Here is a 17554-nt window from a genome sequence, read left to right on the forward strand (position 1 = left end):
GAATAATGGAATGTCAAATCACACTGCTGCCCAATGTCAGCCTTACCACAGGATATGTACCCAAAGAGCAGTGTACAACAACAGTGGTCCATCACAACAAAGGTGTTGCCTGAATGGATACTCCAAACTACCACCCCAGGATCCTGACAAGCTTGTTCTGCACAGCTATGGAAAAGATCAGTATGTACCGCAGACAGAAGGCTATTGTGGACCTACTGATACTGGACCCTACACAGTGTGGCTGTTGTAACTGCAGAACCTGCCCCTAAACATGTCTGACCCATTTGAAGCAGTCATTAAGGTCACTGATGAGGGCAATGTGGTCCACACAGCGTAGCTGGACCGTGCACATGCTTCTAGACAATACCGTATGAGTTCAGTATGGATATGTTCAGCAGCTTAAATATATACCCCTATGTCAGTAGAGGGGTTGCAAACCAGACCAAGGACAGAACTGACAAGGTCAGACATGCTGCATGCATGTCAGACTACAAAGCGGATATGAGTGGCATCCCACAAGGCCTGGTCTTGGCCCACCCCCGTTCTGTATATATGTCCCATAGGTATAGGCCAACATGGAAGGACTGTGACTGAACATGTATGCAGAGGAGTACAAACAGCCCACCATATCCGACCCCCAGCTGACACAAGCAACCCACAAAAGGGCCACCTACAAACAGACAACTGTAGCCATGGCCATGTCAGCAAGCTAATTGCAGAACTGTGTATAGACAACCACCGTGGATATACGGTAAGTGCCCACAAATTACCACACAGGTGTTAACCCATGAGGTACCTAACATGTAATGTGAGACCTGGGTACAAAAGGTGATAAATATCCTGCACTGGACAAATATGTGGCTGTAGTGTTCACAGAAACATGTACCATATACCCACCCAAACATGAAGGTTGGCAGATGTAGATAAGGGGAACTCACTGTGGCTCTGCAGCCATCCTCCATCAGCGTCACAACTGACTACAATAGCCCCTGTGGGATATACCACAGCAGACACCTCCATCAACTGTAAAGTCCACAACAGTACCCCACCAGGGGTAGCAAAGAGCATGAACAGATGCCATGTGTTGCCTGAGTAAACAAACTGCAGCCCCACACACCACCATCCTTCCCAGCTACAGGAAAGCTGTGCCTGATGTATGAAGCCATGTCCAACCTGGAATGAATGAACATGTTGCACCTTGTACAATCTGAATGGCAGTGAGCTATGCACATGAGAGACCTGAACCCCAGCACTGACATACATAGGACAAGCTGTACAGAATGATCCATAACACAGAAGGCACCCCCACTCTTCAGTAAACTCCTGGTACAGGTCAGGCAGAGAGCCACATATCGACACCCCTGATGAGTGTATGGGAGATGGTAGGCTAACCCTAGATATCACTGTTATGTCAGAGGTAGACGGAGGCACAGTATACTAACCATGACATATGTCATGGCAAACTCCAGTTACAATGTGTGTCGAAGGACAAACACACCCTGTGACTAGCATCATAAATGGCCTAGGGAACATCACTAGTGTTTGCCAATGTCCACCCATGTTGTGGAATACACTAGCAATGTTGGACGAGCCTGGTGTAGGTAGTCCATATCTGAACATATTGCAACATGGTCATATGTGCACAACTGGTCCCTACACAGTCTGTTGTGCTCACTATGAAGATGTCAAGCAGTCATAGGACTAAAGCCCAGGATACTGTCCACCACAGTGAAAGTACTGAACCAGTACACTATACGGTACTACAGTGTTAGGTCATTATGAAAGTATGTTGAGAACTGTCTGCAAAGTATCCCATGCAATCCCTGCAGGCACAGTATAATCCCTGTTGTGGCAGACACGAAGCAGTTGGCCAGTTAGTACACAACATGACACACAACACACAACCATAAGCGTGAGATATTGTTGAAGTTCACACACGCCCAAATATGTGGTGGACTTCAGAGTGCAACATATGGAAAGCTCACACTGGACATGCTCGCACACTTTGATAAATGAGGCATATGTCAGACAACATGCCATGGAAAGGCTGAACTGGGCATGCTCACACACTTAGGTCATATCTCAGTTTAGCAGTTGGCCACACATATCTGGTATTTGTACGTGTCAGTCCAGGAACCAACCACAACACAGCAATCAGCCCAGTGCACACAGTAAATGATCACAGAGACATAAGTGATATAGTGGATCACCATCATATGCAAACATCTTCCACAGATACACAAGTTGGTCATAGGAAAAAGGAATGCTATGGCAAGAAAGACCTGCAAACAGTAGAACAGCACAACAAATATTGTGCATCCGACAATTGAACATATGGGTGTAGAGGTCAATACTAGGCTTGCTGCCCTAGGGAGTGACAGCTCAGCCAGAGTGTGCTTGGCATCTGCATCCCCAGGATAGTAGGCTACTGTGCCACTGTAAAGTAGGTCACAAAAGGCAACATGTGAGGCTAGTGAGCTGTGCCTCTGTCAAGCAGGGGCACCGTGGAGGTCCCTGGGATTGAATGTGCTAAGCCACATCCATGTTGTCGGTGTGTGCTGTGAGAGGGTTGCTGAGGATCTCTGACAGTAGGTGTCCGTCAATAACAGACTGAGGGGAGCCCTATCTGCATTCTCTGGACGATTCCACTGTCAACACTGTGTTGTAATGAGTATGTGTGAATGAAGTGCCGTGCCGGAACTGTTCACAGATGTCCTCCCTCTGTGGGCTACAGCTCTGCAATGTATTAGGTCACTCTGTCTGTTGTACGGCGCATATATGGCTGGTGTACAGCTGACAGGTGTCTTGTTGTGGAGCAGTCATTGGTATATGTGGGATAGCATGACCAATGCAAACCGTACACATGCTCATAGAATGCAATTGTCAAGGATTATGCTGAGTGCCCACTATAGTCCTCCAGCATGGGTCCTCTGAAGTCGTCCACCCCAGTCTACACAAGTGTAGAGTCGGCTTGTGTGCAGTGACAACCTTGCCTGGGGGTGGAGATGGGATATGGATGTCCAGGGGAAAGGTGGGTATGGTCAGATATCAACAATGGTGGTCTACCTCTGGTGTGGAACAGTGAGTACCCACGTTGCAGATGGACAGGTGCAATATGTATTCCCCCATGTGGCTGTGGTGTGTGGTTCTGCCATAGCACATGGACCCACAGATTGTAGTGGCTGTAGGGTAAAGTGGTAGAGGCCTGTATCTGATGTTAACAACTGGAATGGTGTATGTGAACACCTGCATATCCTGGCACTGTTCCCAGGGAAGCTAAGTGTGTGTCCTTGATGTGAGTGTGGTGTTCTGGACTGGTTGTGTAGTGTATTACAGGTCCTGTGGTCCCAAAGCATGGTATAGAACATAATCTGCCAGTGCGATGTGCATATATGACCCTGACATAGGTGGCTGCAAATGCATATATATGCTATCCCCCACCTGACAGGTAGTACTACATCTACATACCTCTGTAGAAATAAAGATGTCAGCACCCTATAAATACTACAGATGCAGAACAAATGCCCAGTAATTTGGATAGTGCGCTCTGGTAATGCGTCTCCCTCAAGTGTCCTAATATAGTTAGGTAGGGGTTCGAATCCTGAAAATGCTCAGTGTGTGGGTGAGTGGGGTTTGTGTGTGTGAAAGGCTGTGAGAGGAAAATGTCCCTTTTGGCAACTGGGAAAACACACTACAGGATGCACATTCCCCTTTCTAAACACTGATGATGTCAGCACCCTATAAGTACAGCAGGAGAAAGGAAACCACCCAGTAATGCGAATAGCGCGCTCCGCTAATGTGTCCGTCTTGAATGTCATAACATAGTTAGGTAGTAGTTTGAATCCTGCAAGTGTGTGTGTTTGAGTGAGGGGGGTTAGTGTGTGTGCAATTTTGTGTGAGGGAAATGTCCCTTTTGGCAAATGGGAGAACACACTACAGGATGCACATTCCCCTTTCTAAACACAGATGATGTCAGCACCCTATAAATAAAGCAGGAGAAGGGAAGCCTCCCAGTAATGCGAATAGCGCATTCTGCTAATGTGTCTCTCCTGAGTGTCGTAATGTAGTTAGGTAGGAGTTTGAAACCTGTAAATGGCATGTGTGTGTGTTTGGATGTGGGGAGTTTGTGTGTGTGCATTTCTGTATGAAAAGTATGTTAGTTTTGGCAATCAGGAGATCACACTACCTAATGCACATTACCCTTTCAAAATACTGATGTTGTCAGCACCCTATAAGTACAGCCAGAGAAGAGGAACTATCTAGTAATCCGAATAGTGTGCTTTGTTAATGCGTCTCTCTCACATTTCATGACTTAGTTAGGTAGGGGAATGAATCCTGCAAGTGTGCGTGTGTGTGGGGGTAGTAGGGTGTGTGTAAATGCAAGTGTGAGAGAACAGATCCTTTTGGCAAATTCTACAATACACCAGATGCTGCATATTCCCCCAGTAAACACAGGTGATGTCACCACACTATCAGCACAGCCAAATAGGGCTAGTTGGCTAGTAATGCCAATAGTGCGCTCTGCTACTAATCCTATTACCATTGTCAGAGTACAGATAGGTATATTTTGGTAACCCACAACTGCCACGTGTGGTTGTGTCACACAGTATGACCTTGTGTGGGTCTTTGTACATAACAATGCATGCCATTGCCTAAACCAGCAATGGCATTGCACACATGATATATGTGTGTGACACATACACATAAATACCTGTGACCTGCAGTAGTTACCATGTCTGACACATGCCTCGAGTGGATACATGGTATTTGCAATGTATACCAATATGACTGTGTCTTACTGTGCAGGGTCCGCACGTGGTATGCCTCTATACAGTGTGGGTGTATATGGTAAACTACCTACAGCAGGGCATACACATCTGGTCTGGGCCATATAGTGTACATGTAGTCGATGTACAGGTGCTGCATGTTCCCACCTGTTGTGGTAGTGGTAACATGTCATTCCACTGCAATTCAGTGACCACATGCTGTGAACCCTTCAACTAGTGTGTTGTAGCTACAGTAATGCTCACGCACAATGTTTGGCTGGATGCAGTCCAGCCATATAAACACAGTTCTTGAGACTGTCATATTGCCAGTGTTGTTATGGAGGATAGGTGGTCTTCCTGTGTATGGGAGGGTTGTGTGTGCCAGGCTATGAACCAGATGGCAGTCCGACACACTGTTAGCTGCACATGATTAAGCCCTGATGCTTTGTGCTGTGCCAACAACCTGGAGGTGTCTGTATCTGTGGTACCTTGGGATACCACCCACCTGTCCATGTGTGTTACATGTGTAGGGGACGACAGGCATGGTATGGTGCATAACCTGTCATTGATGGGTAACACCTGTGAGCCATGAATCAGGAATCTGGTACTGCACAGACATTGCAGTTCACCGTGCTGAGGACAGTGTCTGGTGCATGCATATTCCGGTGTACACTGCTGTTGTTGTGTAGCAGCACTGTTAGTGTCCTATCCTGTGTGATACCCATGGAGGTGGCTATGTAAACCATGTCCTGCAGCATAAGGCAGTATGTGTGTACCAAGGAGCTTTGCCATTATACATCGGGCCATGGGTGTCACGTGCAAGATGACCCTTGCACATCATTGTGGCTTCCCTAGCATGTAAGCACACAATGACAGCCAGCGGATACCCTATGAATGACAGTGGAGACTGAGCATAATGTAGACATACAACACCCTTCCCACATATAGTGGTAGCATACCTGGTGAGGGTATGTTGGCAACCAAGATCAGGCTCATACTGGCCTGTGCCACATGCTGAGAGATCCATTCTATGTTCCCTATCATGTAGTCCAGGGAGGTATGTCTCAGGTCAGCCATACTGGCATGGTCAATGAGTGAGTCATATGTGTCCATGCCTCTGACTGACCTGTATGCATGTGTTCTGTGATGGACCATAGTGCCCCTGAGACATATCACTGTGACCTTCACCAGATACAGCCTGTTGAGCGGGACCCCAGTGCAGCACCCAAGACAGGTACCTGACACATCTGTAGCAGGTGTGTTGTGTAGCCCTACAGGCTGTGAGTGTGTGGCACAGGGGATGTGTGTGCCATGTGTGCCAGCTGCGGAGGTGTGTGATGCTCAGGCAGGATGCTATTCTGAATCCCCACGTATGCCCCAGTGTGTTCAGCATGCTGTCAGTGCGTGTCAATGTCTGACTTGTATTGTAATCACTGTAATATATTTTATTTATTTATTTATTTATTTATCCTACATTTGTTGACCGGGATAGTCCGACTGGATGCATGTCCATTTCCAGGGGAGGCCCGGGGAGAAAAGCTACAAGGGTAAGCAGATACAGCATTACATAATACCAGCATTACATATTACAAACAGATTATTTACAGAGATTACATAAGTAAGCAAGTTAAACATGTTCCACAGGTTAATGTTAGTCCTGAGCACAAGTCAGGATTAAATTAAATTACACAGTAAACTGGTTCACAGATTTTACACATTCGAGTTAGCCAGGCTTGATACATTGACATAGCCAGTTAAGTGACAAATGTTGTTTGAGTCTAGTGTTAAATTGACCTAAGGTGGAAAGTAGGGTAATATCAGCTGGAATTGAGTTCCAGGATCAACTTACACAGTTTGCAAAGAGAGAATCACCGGCTGTGTTATTAAATTTGCTAGTCTGAATTAGTAGTTTGTTAGAGGATCGAAGCGGTCTGGGATTGTTATAGGGGGTGATAATATTTGAAGTGCAGGAGTATTGTCCGGATTATAGAGGATTTTATAGGCCATAATCAGTTGGTTATACTGTATTAGGCTGGGTATTGCAAGCCAACCAAGCTGATTTAGATTGATGCAATGATGTGTCCTAAAAGGCAGTCCAGTGGCAAACCTAGCAATGTGGTTGTAGCAAATTGAGTGTTTGTTAAGGACAGTCTTGTTCATATTCGAGAGTAGAGGGGATGCATACAGAAGGGTTGAAACAAGGTGTGAGCGAGCTATGGCACCTTTAGCTGGTGGGGTTAGGAAGGCTTTTATTCTGTAAAGTGACCCTAGTTTTCTATTGATGGCTTTGATAATTTGGTTAACATGTAGGTCACATTTGAGATTATTGTCTATGATGACACCTAATAGTTTAGTAGATGGGTCAGGGGAGATTATTGTGCCATCAGTTGATGTTATGGTAAAGGTGAAAGCGGTAGACCTACATGTTGGTGAAATAACAGCAGTTTAGCTTATTTGGGATTTAGGATCAGACGATGTTAAGAAAGCCAGTTGTCTATTGTAGTAAAGGTGGTCTGGGTAGCTGACCATAACTCTACTGGAGATGTGGCTGAGCAGATCAGAGTAGAGCCTTCAGCATATTGGATACAGCTGACTTTTAGGATGACAGTTTAAAGGTCGTTAATGAAGATGGAGAACAGCAAGGGCCCTAGTATAGAGCCTTGTGGTACTCTGAGGGTGTTAGGTAGAAGGTTAGAGAGTTTGTTCTGCCAGAGGACAGCCTGCTGTCGACCATGCAGGTAGGATTGAAACCATTGGAAGGCTCCAGTATCTAGACAGAATGTTAGCAGGGTGTGGATTACAAGTTGGTGATCAACCATATCGTATGCCTTGGAAAGATCCAAAAAGAGGGCTGAGGATATATAATTAGTGTTGCAGGTATGGTTTATGGTGTTAGTAAAGGCTAGGAGGCCTGGAGTAGTGCTGTGATGAGGACAGAAGCCATGCTGAATGTCTGCCATAAGGCGATTTTGGATTAGGTGGTGCATGAATTGTCTATGACTAAAGTTTCCATAATCTTTGCAAGTGGAGAGAGTATAGCTATTGGCCTATAAGTGGAGAATTCAGTAGAGCTGCCTCCTTTGTGAAGTGGGATTACATATGATATTTTCCAGATGGTGGGAAATTTAGATTCTACCATGGTTAGTTTGATTACCTTTGAGACGGGGTAAGTGATTGCATCATCTGATTTTGATAGTTACTCGGCAGGGAGTTGATCAGCAGAAAGTGTAGTGGGTTTCACTGTTTCAATCAAGGTACGGAGAAGTGAAGTGGTGACTGGTTGGCAGCTGAACGCAAGTAGGTTTCTAGGGGTGCTACTTTCAGCACCAGGGGAGCTAGGAGGTAGATGGCTAGCTAGGGCCTGAAATGTCTCAGTAAAGAATTGGTCAAAACTATCAGAAACATCTTCAGGGGTATTATCAATAGTAGCAGCAGGGATTGGGGTTGACGTTTGTCCAGGATGTAGTATATATGACATGCCACCTGACAGGGTATGGCATTACTGGGTTCAGAGAGCCCAGTCCCCAGATTGGCTGTGTGGTGGCATCCCACACATGTGTTGTACGTTCCTGGCAAAGGGTGATGGCTGACTGCATACATGTGGCAACTGTGACATTGACACATGACTCACATAAACCACAACTGGACCATAGAGGTGATTCACAGGTTACCTTTGCACATGCTACCCTAGTAGTGTGATTGCCATGGTGAGTACCAACACATAGGGCCAATGGGGAACAACATACTGAAGGTGTGTATGTGTGGGTGTACCGCTACTGTTTCATACCACTGGCATATATGACTGCACACATGGGTAAATGCCAGGTAAGACATGTGCAATGTGTCACAAGCAACGTACATGCGTACAGGACAGACAGTGACGTTCTGTCATGTGTAAAGTTGACATACGTATCGTACGCTATGCAGATGTCACTAGGAGTCTACAGAAGCACTGTAACTCTGCTTTGCAGGTGTAAGCAGTGTTCCAGGGAACCCCAAGCGAGCATGCATGCAAAAAAAGCTACAGTAAACAGGGCTGGAAGTAGTGCATTGTACAACAAAGAAGGGGTAACAATAACAGTAAGTAACAATGCAGATATGTAGGCACTATCAACATATACCCAGGAATACACAGCGCAGATGCCCATGGTAGAACTGATATTATGTCATAGTTATTTGTGATTTGGATTACATTGGTACTGCACACATATCTACATGTGCGAACATCCACATTGCATAGTCATTGTGGGCAACTTGACACCATTACTGTACATGTCCACCATTGCATATCACTACTTGCATTAGCTTTCCCCCTGTGCTACCCATGTATGCGGCTATCTGTTGACAACCTTACCACCGGCATGCAATTATGTGCAGCTGTTATACTTTGGTATGTACTATGGGTGCAGATAACAATTCAGGACATTCATACAGTTACTGCAGCAGGCATGCTGGGATAAACACACAGTCATAGCAGCACACTGTACTGTTACCAACATGATACTACTAATACACTTCTATGTAGTCACCCTGTGCATCAGCAACATGTTTACCTGTTCCCGCAATGATGTTGGAGATTGCAGGAGGTGGCACAGTGTCATCATATGCACAGCATGTGGATTAGGTATGCCTGAGTCAGCCACTGATACCACCAATTGACATGTGTGTGTATGTGTGTTGGTGAGGGGCAGCACTACAGGGTGGGGCAGTGTTGGTGCAGTGTGTGCGTGTATGTGGTCACCCTAGGTGTTAACATTTCACATGTGTGTATGCACTCACACAGTTCCACCTCATGGCTGCCATATACAGGGGTTTGTGGACAGCCACAGACTGCACCTGGCAGGTCATACAGATCAGTGTCTGTGGGCACTGACACGGTACTTCTGTCTGGCAGGGGTGCTACGGACCGTATCCAGTACTAAGCCAGACTGGGTACTGTCATCAGAAGAGGGAGTGTGTTGACTGGACACAGGTCCCTGTTGGGACTGTCCAGAGCCACGTGCACGTGGACTCCTGGGGCGTTCCGATGACAGCACAGACCCAGCATTGCTGTGGCTGCTGCTGGCATTATGGGGGCATGCACGAGCCTGTTGTCATCCACGCCGACTGCCAGCTGCTGCTGTTGCTGGCATACAGCCACGTTGACGCCACAAACGTCCACCATTGCCCTGGCTCATTGACATCTGGTTGTGGAACTGCTGTAATATGTCCCCACAACGTCTGTCTATGACATCGGTGAAATTACGGATAGCATCCGCAATGTCACGCATACTGTCTGTCATGGCTGTGCGACATGCTCTCAGCTCCCTCAGACCCTGTCTGGTGTACCTTTCCATACGCGACTGTGCCTGCATGACAGTCCGAAACATAGCTGAGGCTGACAGACCTCTTTTGGCACATCGGCCAGACGCAGTACGCCCATGGATGCTCCCACGAGAACCCATGGGCAATTGTCTGTGTGATACCATCGGAGGACCCTGCCCATGGCTGCTGTGTGGGGACGCATGTGCCACAGGTACCGCATTACCCTGGTCTATGCCCACTGTATCCTGTCCATCACCTAAGGACAATGGTGACAAAGGATGTACTGGCAGGATGACTGTGCGCAATGATGGGGTTGACAGCTGTGTACTGTCAATTGGCTGACCATTGGCGGACCCTGACACACCTTCCTGTACAATTACACAAATATCAACATTACCAGTACCCATGGCACAAGATTCAGGTTCCCTGCTGCAGGTCACCAGAGCAGCACCAGAACCTGTGGGAGGAAGATAGGAAACACAGTTTACAGTCTCCAGACATTGTTACCAGTGATGCACTTCTACACACATGCACACATGGACACATGCACACATGCACACATGGACACAGGCACATATGCACACATGCACACGTGGACACATGCACACAGGCACACATGCACACATGCACACATGCACACATGCAGTCGTGCACACGTGGACACATGCACACGTGGACACATGCACACATGGACACATGCACACATGCACACGTGGTCACGTGTACACATGCACACATGCACACATGCACACGTGGACACAGGCACACATGCACACATGCACACATTAACACGTGGACACAGGCACACATGTACACATGCACACGTGGACACAGGCACACCTGCACACATGCACACATGCACACATGCACACATGGGTAGAGGCACACCTGCACACATGCACACATGCACACCCTGCAGTATACACACAGAGCACTACTGAGTTGTACTACTGTTACTAGCATTATCAGGACTATTATAGGTTATGTTAAACACACTCACCAGCATGGATGGCCTGCCTTGCTGTAACCCCGGAGGGACCTGCAGAAATGATGAGATTAATGTCAGTGGGCACAACTGTGCCATTGATATTGCATATGATACAGTGTACAGAACAGTCAAGTGTACATATGGCATATTACCTGCACGCTACATGTCGTGCTGCTGTGTGGAACCAGCCTCCATCATAATGCAGGTGTACTGCTGTTCCTGTTCCGGGGCTGGAGCCACAACACTAAGGAGTAGCCCCTCCAGTCTGGTGAGGGGGGGATGTGTGGCCACCCCACCTCCTGTGGCAACCTGTTGCCTGTGGATATCTGATGCACACTGATGGACACTTCGGATTAAATCACTGCAGTGATGTCGTACCCGCTCATATGTCCTGTTATGCATGCCAATATCATTTACCCTACGGACAAGGTCTTGCCACAGTGCAGCCCTCTCCTGCTGATTCTGACTGGTGCGGGAAAACAGGATGTCATACTCCCGCACCAGGCTCTGGTGGATCTCCTCGTCTTCCGCTACAGAGTAGGCGGGATTACGCTGACGCGCCATCTCCCTGGAAGAGAACACAAACAGGATATCAGCAGACTATGTCAGCAATATATGGCACACATACTAAACATGATACTCATGTGTAGTGATATACTACTACTCCCATATGTTGCATGTGTGTGTGTCATGGTGGATACACAGGTACATGGCCAGATATCAGTGCTCAGCCAACACCTGTGCAACAATACCTGCCACATTCCACACAACATAGTAGCATGCCCCATCGGTCAGCACACACTGACAGGTGCAATGCACAACCTCACTCTGGGGGTTCATCCCAAGGTTCTGTATGTGGGACGCTGTCCACTACTGTGATGTGGACAGAAGTTACTCGGCCTGGATATACATATCCCACCACCACCACCAGCACAGTAGACTACTTTCATATGTATGTGATTAGACAGTTCTTCACTTGCTGGGACTGAGATGGTATCCATGCAGCACACTGGGCCAGTGGAAGCCACAAGCCACACTGCTGACCCCTTTGCAAATGCTTACCATGGACATGCCACAGATTGCATGGAACTTACACACACATTTCTAACCCAGACCCTATGCACAAAGGTCAGGCAGCCTGTCTGGTGGACCCCAGACAGAGGCAGATTGTATAACAATAGCAGGAGGCTACTGCAGGACAGAGCACATTCACATTAAGGGAATGCATCTGTGGTCAGCACTGGTACTACGCTACGGTCTGTCATAACAATGGCCACGGCCTACTCTGGGGGGGAAATGGCCACAAACACTATGGATGAGCACAAGGCCTTCTTCAGTTATGTTACACATATGGACCACATGCCTCAATTATGCTCTGTGTTAATACACACCTACTTAACATTCACCAAACACACGGATATTGGCAAGAGTCTTGCAGACATGTTCGGTGCATGTATCCCCCCTCCTTCTCCCCCGCCAGTTGAAATATTTATCAGAGCTGTATGCAACCTCCCTATCATCTCACATGTCCAGGTGAGGGCTGCCTGCAGCAGAGCAGAACACACAGCATCACTGTGACCTCATGGTATCCCTGGATGTGTGCTACCTGCACTCCAAGAGGACATACAACCACATATATCACTGATAATTTATCTTGGCTGTACTACAGGATATGTACCTGGACAGTGGCATACAGAGACAGTGGTCCCATACCACTAAGGAGGCACCTTGACTGACCCTGGGAACTACCACATCATATGCATAACCGGCCTGGTCTGCTAAGCTATGGAATTATGCAGTATGGGATGCATATGCAGTGATATCGGGTACCTGCAGACACTTGTTCCCAACCAGTGTGTCTTTTTGATGGGCTGATCCTGCCTTTTAAACCTGGCTGACCTTTCAAAGCAGTCACTACAGCCATTGCTGGGGGCAACGCACAGACAACTGCTGCCAGGATCATGGCCTAAGACTGATTGACATGTAATGTATGGTCATCCCCTTTTGGTGGAACTACGTACACACAACATATCACATGGAGATACCTATAGATACAGACCTATGACAGATTTGGAGAGTTCACAGTATGCACACTATTAACCTGCTACTTTGCATTACCTGTGTTTGTCGCAGCTGGTTGCATTACCACTGCTTCTGCTTGCTGCTGCGACTGTCACTGCTGACAGCTTCGGGTAACAGAGTCACAGTGTATAATTTTCTCTCTCTCTCTCTCTCTCTCTCTCTCACTTTTCTCTCTCCCTCTGTCTGCTTCCAGACAGTGCAGTGAATGTATTGCATGTGTGGAGTGTTAGTACTGGATGCTTTCGTAGGTATCTGCATAGGTCCATGTGATGGCCTCTGCACCAATTGTAAGCCAGCATTTGCTAATTGCATACAGCCAGTTGTGTACTGATTGCAGTTCTCACTGTGATTTCAGGTCAGTGCTATAAAAGGGTATGTGGGATAGGCGTTGCCCTTTCAGATTGTAAGGGCGGGGACCATGCTGGTATGCTGTGGACAGTGTTCTGTGAGTGTAAAGGTTAGTATCTCTCTCATGATTCAGGCTGTGTTGTAGATTCACATTTCTCCATTCCTCTCTCATGTTCCCTGTAGTAAGTGTGTATGCACAATGACTCCTACAACTATATATAGATATATATTTATATATATATATATATGTACATATACATACATTTATATATGTACTTTAACTGACATTATTAACTACAAGCTACCAACTAGCATGGCTGTTTGTGTTCACACAGTACTATTGTGGGAATCCAGTAGTTTTGACAGTAATTCTACATGACATGCTTTGGGTACTACACATCCTATATTCCCTTTACATTCATCCCTACTATTACATGTTATATTTATTTTGGCACAATGTTCTTGTATAAGAGTCATGGCTTAGTGGTAGGTCATACAGACTAGTGTTTCCAAGGTCCTGGGTTCAGGACTGACAGTGGGATTTTATTTTGCTTTTGAGCTGAGTACAGGACCTGTCAATCAAAGTGACTAAGGCACTTTTAAGCAGTTGTAACCGGGTTAGCACTGGTTTGCGTGGAGCTCACGCATGCGCACTGGCGCTTAGCTCCACGCACACACGCGCACACCCGCTTACAACCGCTTAACAGTGCTTACTCTGGCGCACACCCGCGCTATTTTCTTAGAAAGAAAAGAAAATGGGGAGACAGGAAAGTGGTGAAAAAGGGGTCACAAAGAGGGTAAGACAGTAGGGAAACAAGCTTGGGATTTGCAGGAGGGATGTAGGTAAGGCCCATAGCTGCCATTTCTTCATCAGCAACAGCTGTGCATATGTATGTAATTTGGTGTGACATTTGAAACCTTCCACCTCTGAGAGAGGTGTCAGGACAACAATAATACTTGTTGTACAGCCAATTGTAATTGATAGATTCCATGTCCAGCAGACATGTGTGCAGAATGGGCAGCTATGTATGGTGCGTAATTTTTTTGTGGGCACAGAGTGCCCTTTTTTTTTTTTTTTTCAGGTGAGAGTGGTATGTCAGGTGAAGGAAGTCGGTACAGCTGGGGAGGTAGGTTGGGTAGGTAAACAGACAAGACAAACAAGACGCATACAGGGGCGGTGTATGACACGTGTGGGGAGGTTACACAATTAACGGGGGTGGAGGTTTATATATCCAGAGCCCATGAGCCCACAGATGGCAACAGTGGAACTGATATCCCCACCCATAGGCAGTTGCCACTGTTCCTTCACTGCCCAGGATGGGGCTGTGCTGGGGGCTGTGTAGGCCGGGCAACAGGCATGCCCATTAGTTGTGCCACCTGTGCCTCAAGCTGGCGTAGGGGCTCGAGAACGGAGTCCCGAATCTCCCTATGCACCACAGTCCGGATGCTACGGAGGGTGAGTGGTGGTTCTCCTCCGGCCACACTTGCAGAGGGGGGGAGCCCCATCCCCTGCAGTGCTTCCACCCGCAGGTGGCACAGGGCCACAGGAGGAGGGTCCAGACTCGGCACTAGTGCCAGGTGCACTCGCCAGCTGAGGTGGGAGAGGTGGGTCCGCTGGAACCCGCCTTCCCTGTCGTCCTATGTTTTGCATTATGTCATGACAGTTTGGGTTAGTGACATATAATACCATTCACAATTAGTTGTAACAGCATGCATTAGTATTCCCATTAACCAAACACCCAGATATTCACACCATTGAACAGCGTGCATAACACATGCATAATTTGAACAGCAATACACAGTCCAACAACATGCAGGGTTAATTGATGGCAACAGGCCATCAGGTTTGGATGTATGAACAGGGCAGATGCATCAATGGACATGCAAATATATATGACCTAACAGGACAAATGTCCAGGGATGATAATTGTGATTGCACATACCATTTTCACGTGGAATGGATTATATGTGGTTATAGGGTGGGGTGAAGAAAATAATATTAACAACTTCAAATACCAATACATATGCTGTACATTTCTAATAGCTACAGATATATACACACTACTGTTCTAACTACAGTTTCCTATATGATAACTATTTCAACTTGGTGATAGGACTGTTACTGCAACATCAATATACATTTTATTGTTCTTCATACACATTCATATCTAGCTTTGTTCAGCTACATCATCCTGCTACATATGCTTTATATAGCTGTAGACAAGTGTGGATGTTTGGTATATCAGACAATCATCCTATCTGCATATTGCAGACTGAAAGCAACATATCCAGATTTTGGGATACACATTCCAGATGCAGCAACACTTTGAACAGATTTCGCTGTTTGGTTTTGATTCTCACATGCATTTCATTCTGTCTTGACTGCAGTATACTTTATTCAGGGGTTATTACTACTGTATTGCTGGATTCATGACACTTTCTCACACTCTCTCACTTGCTTTCATTTTACTATTCAGGATGGTACTTACTTCTAGGCTTTATTGACATGTTTTACCTGTAGTTATTACAATCCTTTCCAGCAGTCTCACTTCTGTCATGTTTCAGTATTTCAACAGGGATATATTTCACACGTGATTTCATCATCTTCTGCAGCTATACCTTTCAGCCTGCTGCAGGTTGTGTACTATTTTCTTACAGGTGGGGCATTTTTATTTCAGAATTTATCTCAGACAGTTTCATTTTTCGGTTTAACTTACAGGCTGAAACACACTTTTGTAATCAAGCAATACTTGCAGACACTTTCACACTGTTACTTGCACATTTTATTCCTTACTACACTGCACTCTTTTGCTGACTGTCATACTTTTATATTTCTTTACAGTTACTGGTAGTGGATTACTGACTTGCCTGGTGGCGCAACCACACCAGCCTATCGCCATAGGCTCTGCGGTTCGCAGAACGGACACCTGCAGCTGTAATATAAATGAAGTAATATTGGAATACACATCTCCATAATATCAGCTAGTTTAATTTCTTACATACATAATTAAATGTAAGTTACTCAGTAGTGGGGCGTTGGGTGTTTGCCGGGCCTCCTGGATCCAAAGGTTCAGTTGATCCTGCTTGCATCTCTTCAGGTCCACATGATGGTGACGGACCTGCTCACCAGTCCTTGGAATCCCTGTGGCACTGGTGAGATCATGAGCCAACCGGTCCCACGCCTCAGCCCTGTATGCTCCCCAGAGGACCTGGCCCTGCATGAGTTGGGCCTCATGATTGTGGACTAGGAGCCAGACCATGTACCTGGACTCCTCAATGCCCCACCTCTGTGCTCGAAAGCAACTACCCTCTCCTACTCCTGTCATTCTGCCTGCAGTTCAGTTCTACAATCGTTTATGCTGTGTGTTCCCGCCTATGGGGCTTATATAGTCCGTTTTTCCCGCACATATCTGTGATTGGCCATTTTGGAATTGTATCAACTTCAGTAAATCTGCATTGTCATGCTCCAGTTTGTATTCATTCCTATATATTAGCTATTATTGCATTTCTAGGTACTGCTGCCATGGCTTAGTGGTTTGCTACCTTGACTATGGTGTATAGTATCCTGGGTTCGAACCTGGCCACTGCTTTTTATTTTTCATGACTGTCTAGACATGCTGAGGGGTGTGTCTGTGTAAAGGCAGTTTTGATACGGCTTGCTCAACGTTGCCCGTCGGTTACCTTGTTTGCACTGTGTGCAGCTCCGCGCCAATGGGGTACACTGGTTTAAGCCTCATTTGGCTATCAGCACGCATATTACACTCAGCTCAGTTAGGGGCACATAGATTTAGCGTGTTAAACCACTGCTCAGCTACGGGCACTCATTTTGCACCAGTTAAACTACTGCTCATCTACAGGCAGATGCACTCACCCTGTTAAACTGTAGCTCAGCTATGGGCACATCTGGCATTTTTTATTCTTTTGTTACCTCACATTTCTTCAATATAAATGGGCTATTTCATTACATTTTACATAAAATGTGGTTTTATGTGTACATATTTGTCAGGGACTTGTTTCGTGCTTATTTTGCTAAAAATAAAAATTAGTGTTGTGGGGGCTCGAACCA

Source organism: Protopterus annectens, chromosome 1.part1 (genome assembly GCF_019279795.1).
Source record: "Protopterus annectens isolate FY-2018-M chromosome 1.part1, PAN1.0, whole genome shotgun sequence".
NCBI lineage: Eukaryota > Metazoa > Chordata > Ceratodontiformes > Protopteridae > Protopterus > Protopterus annectens.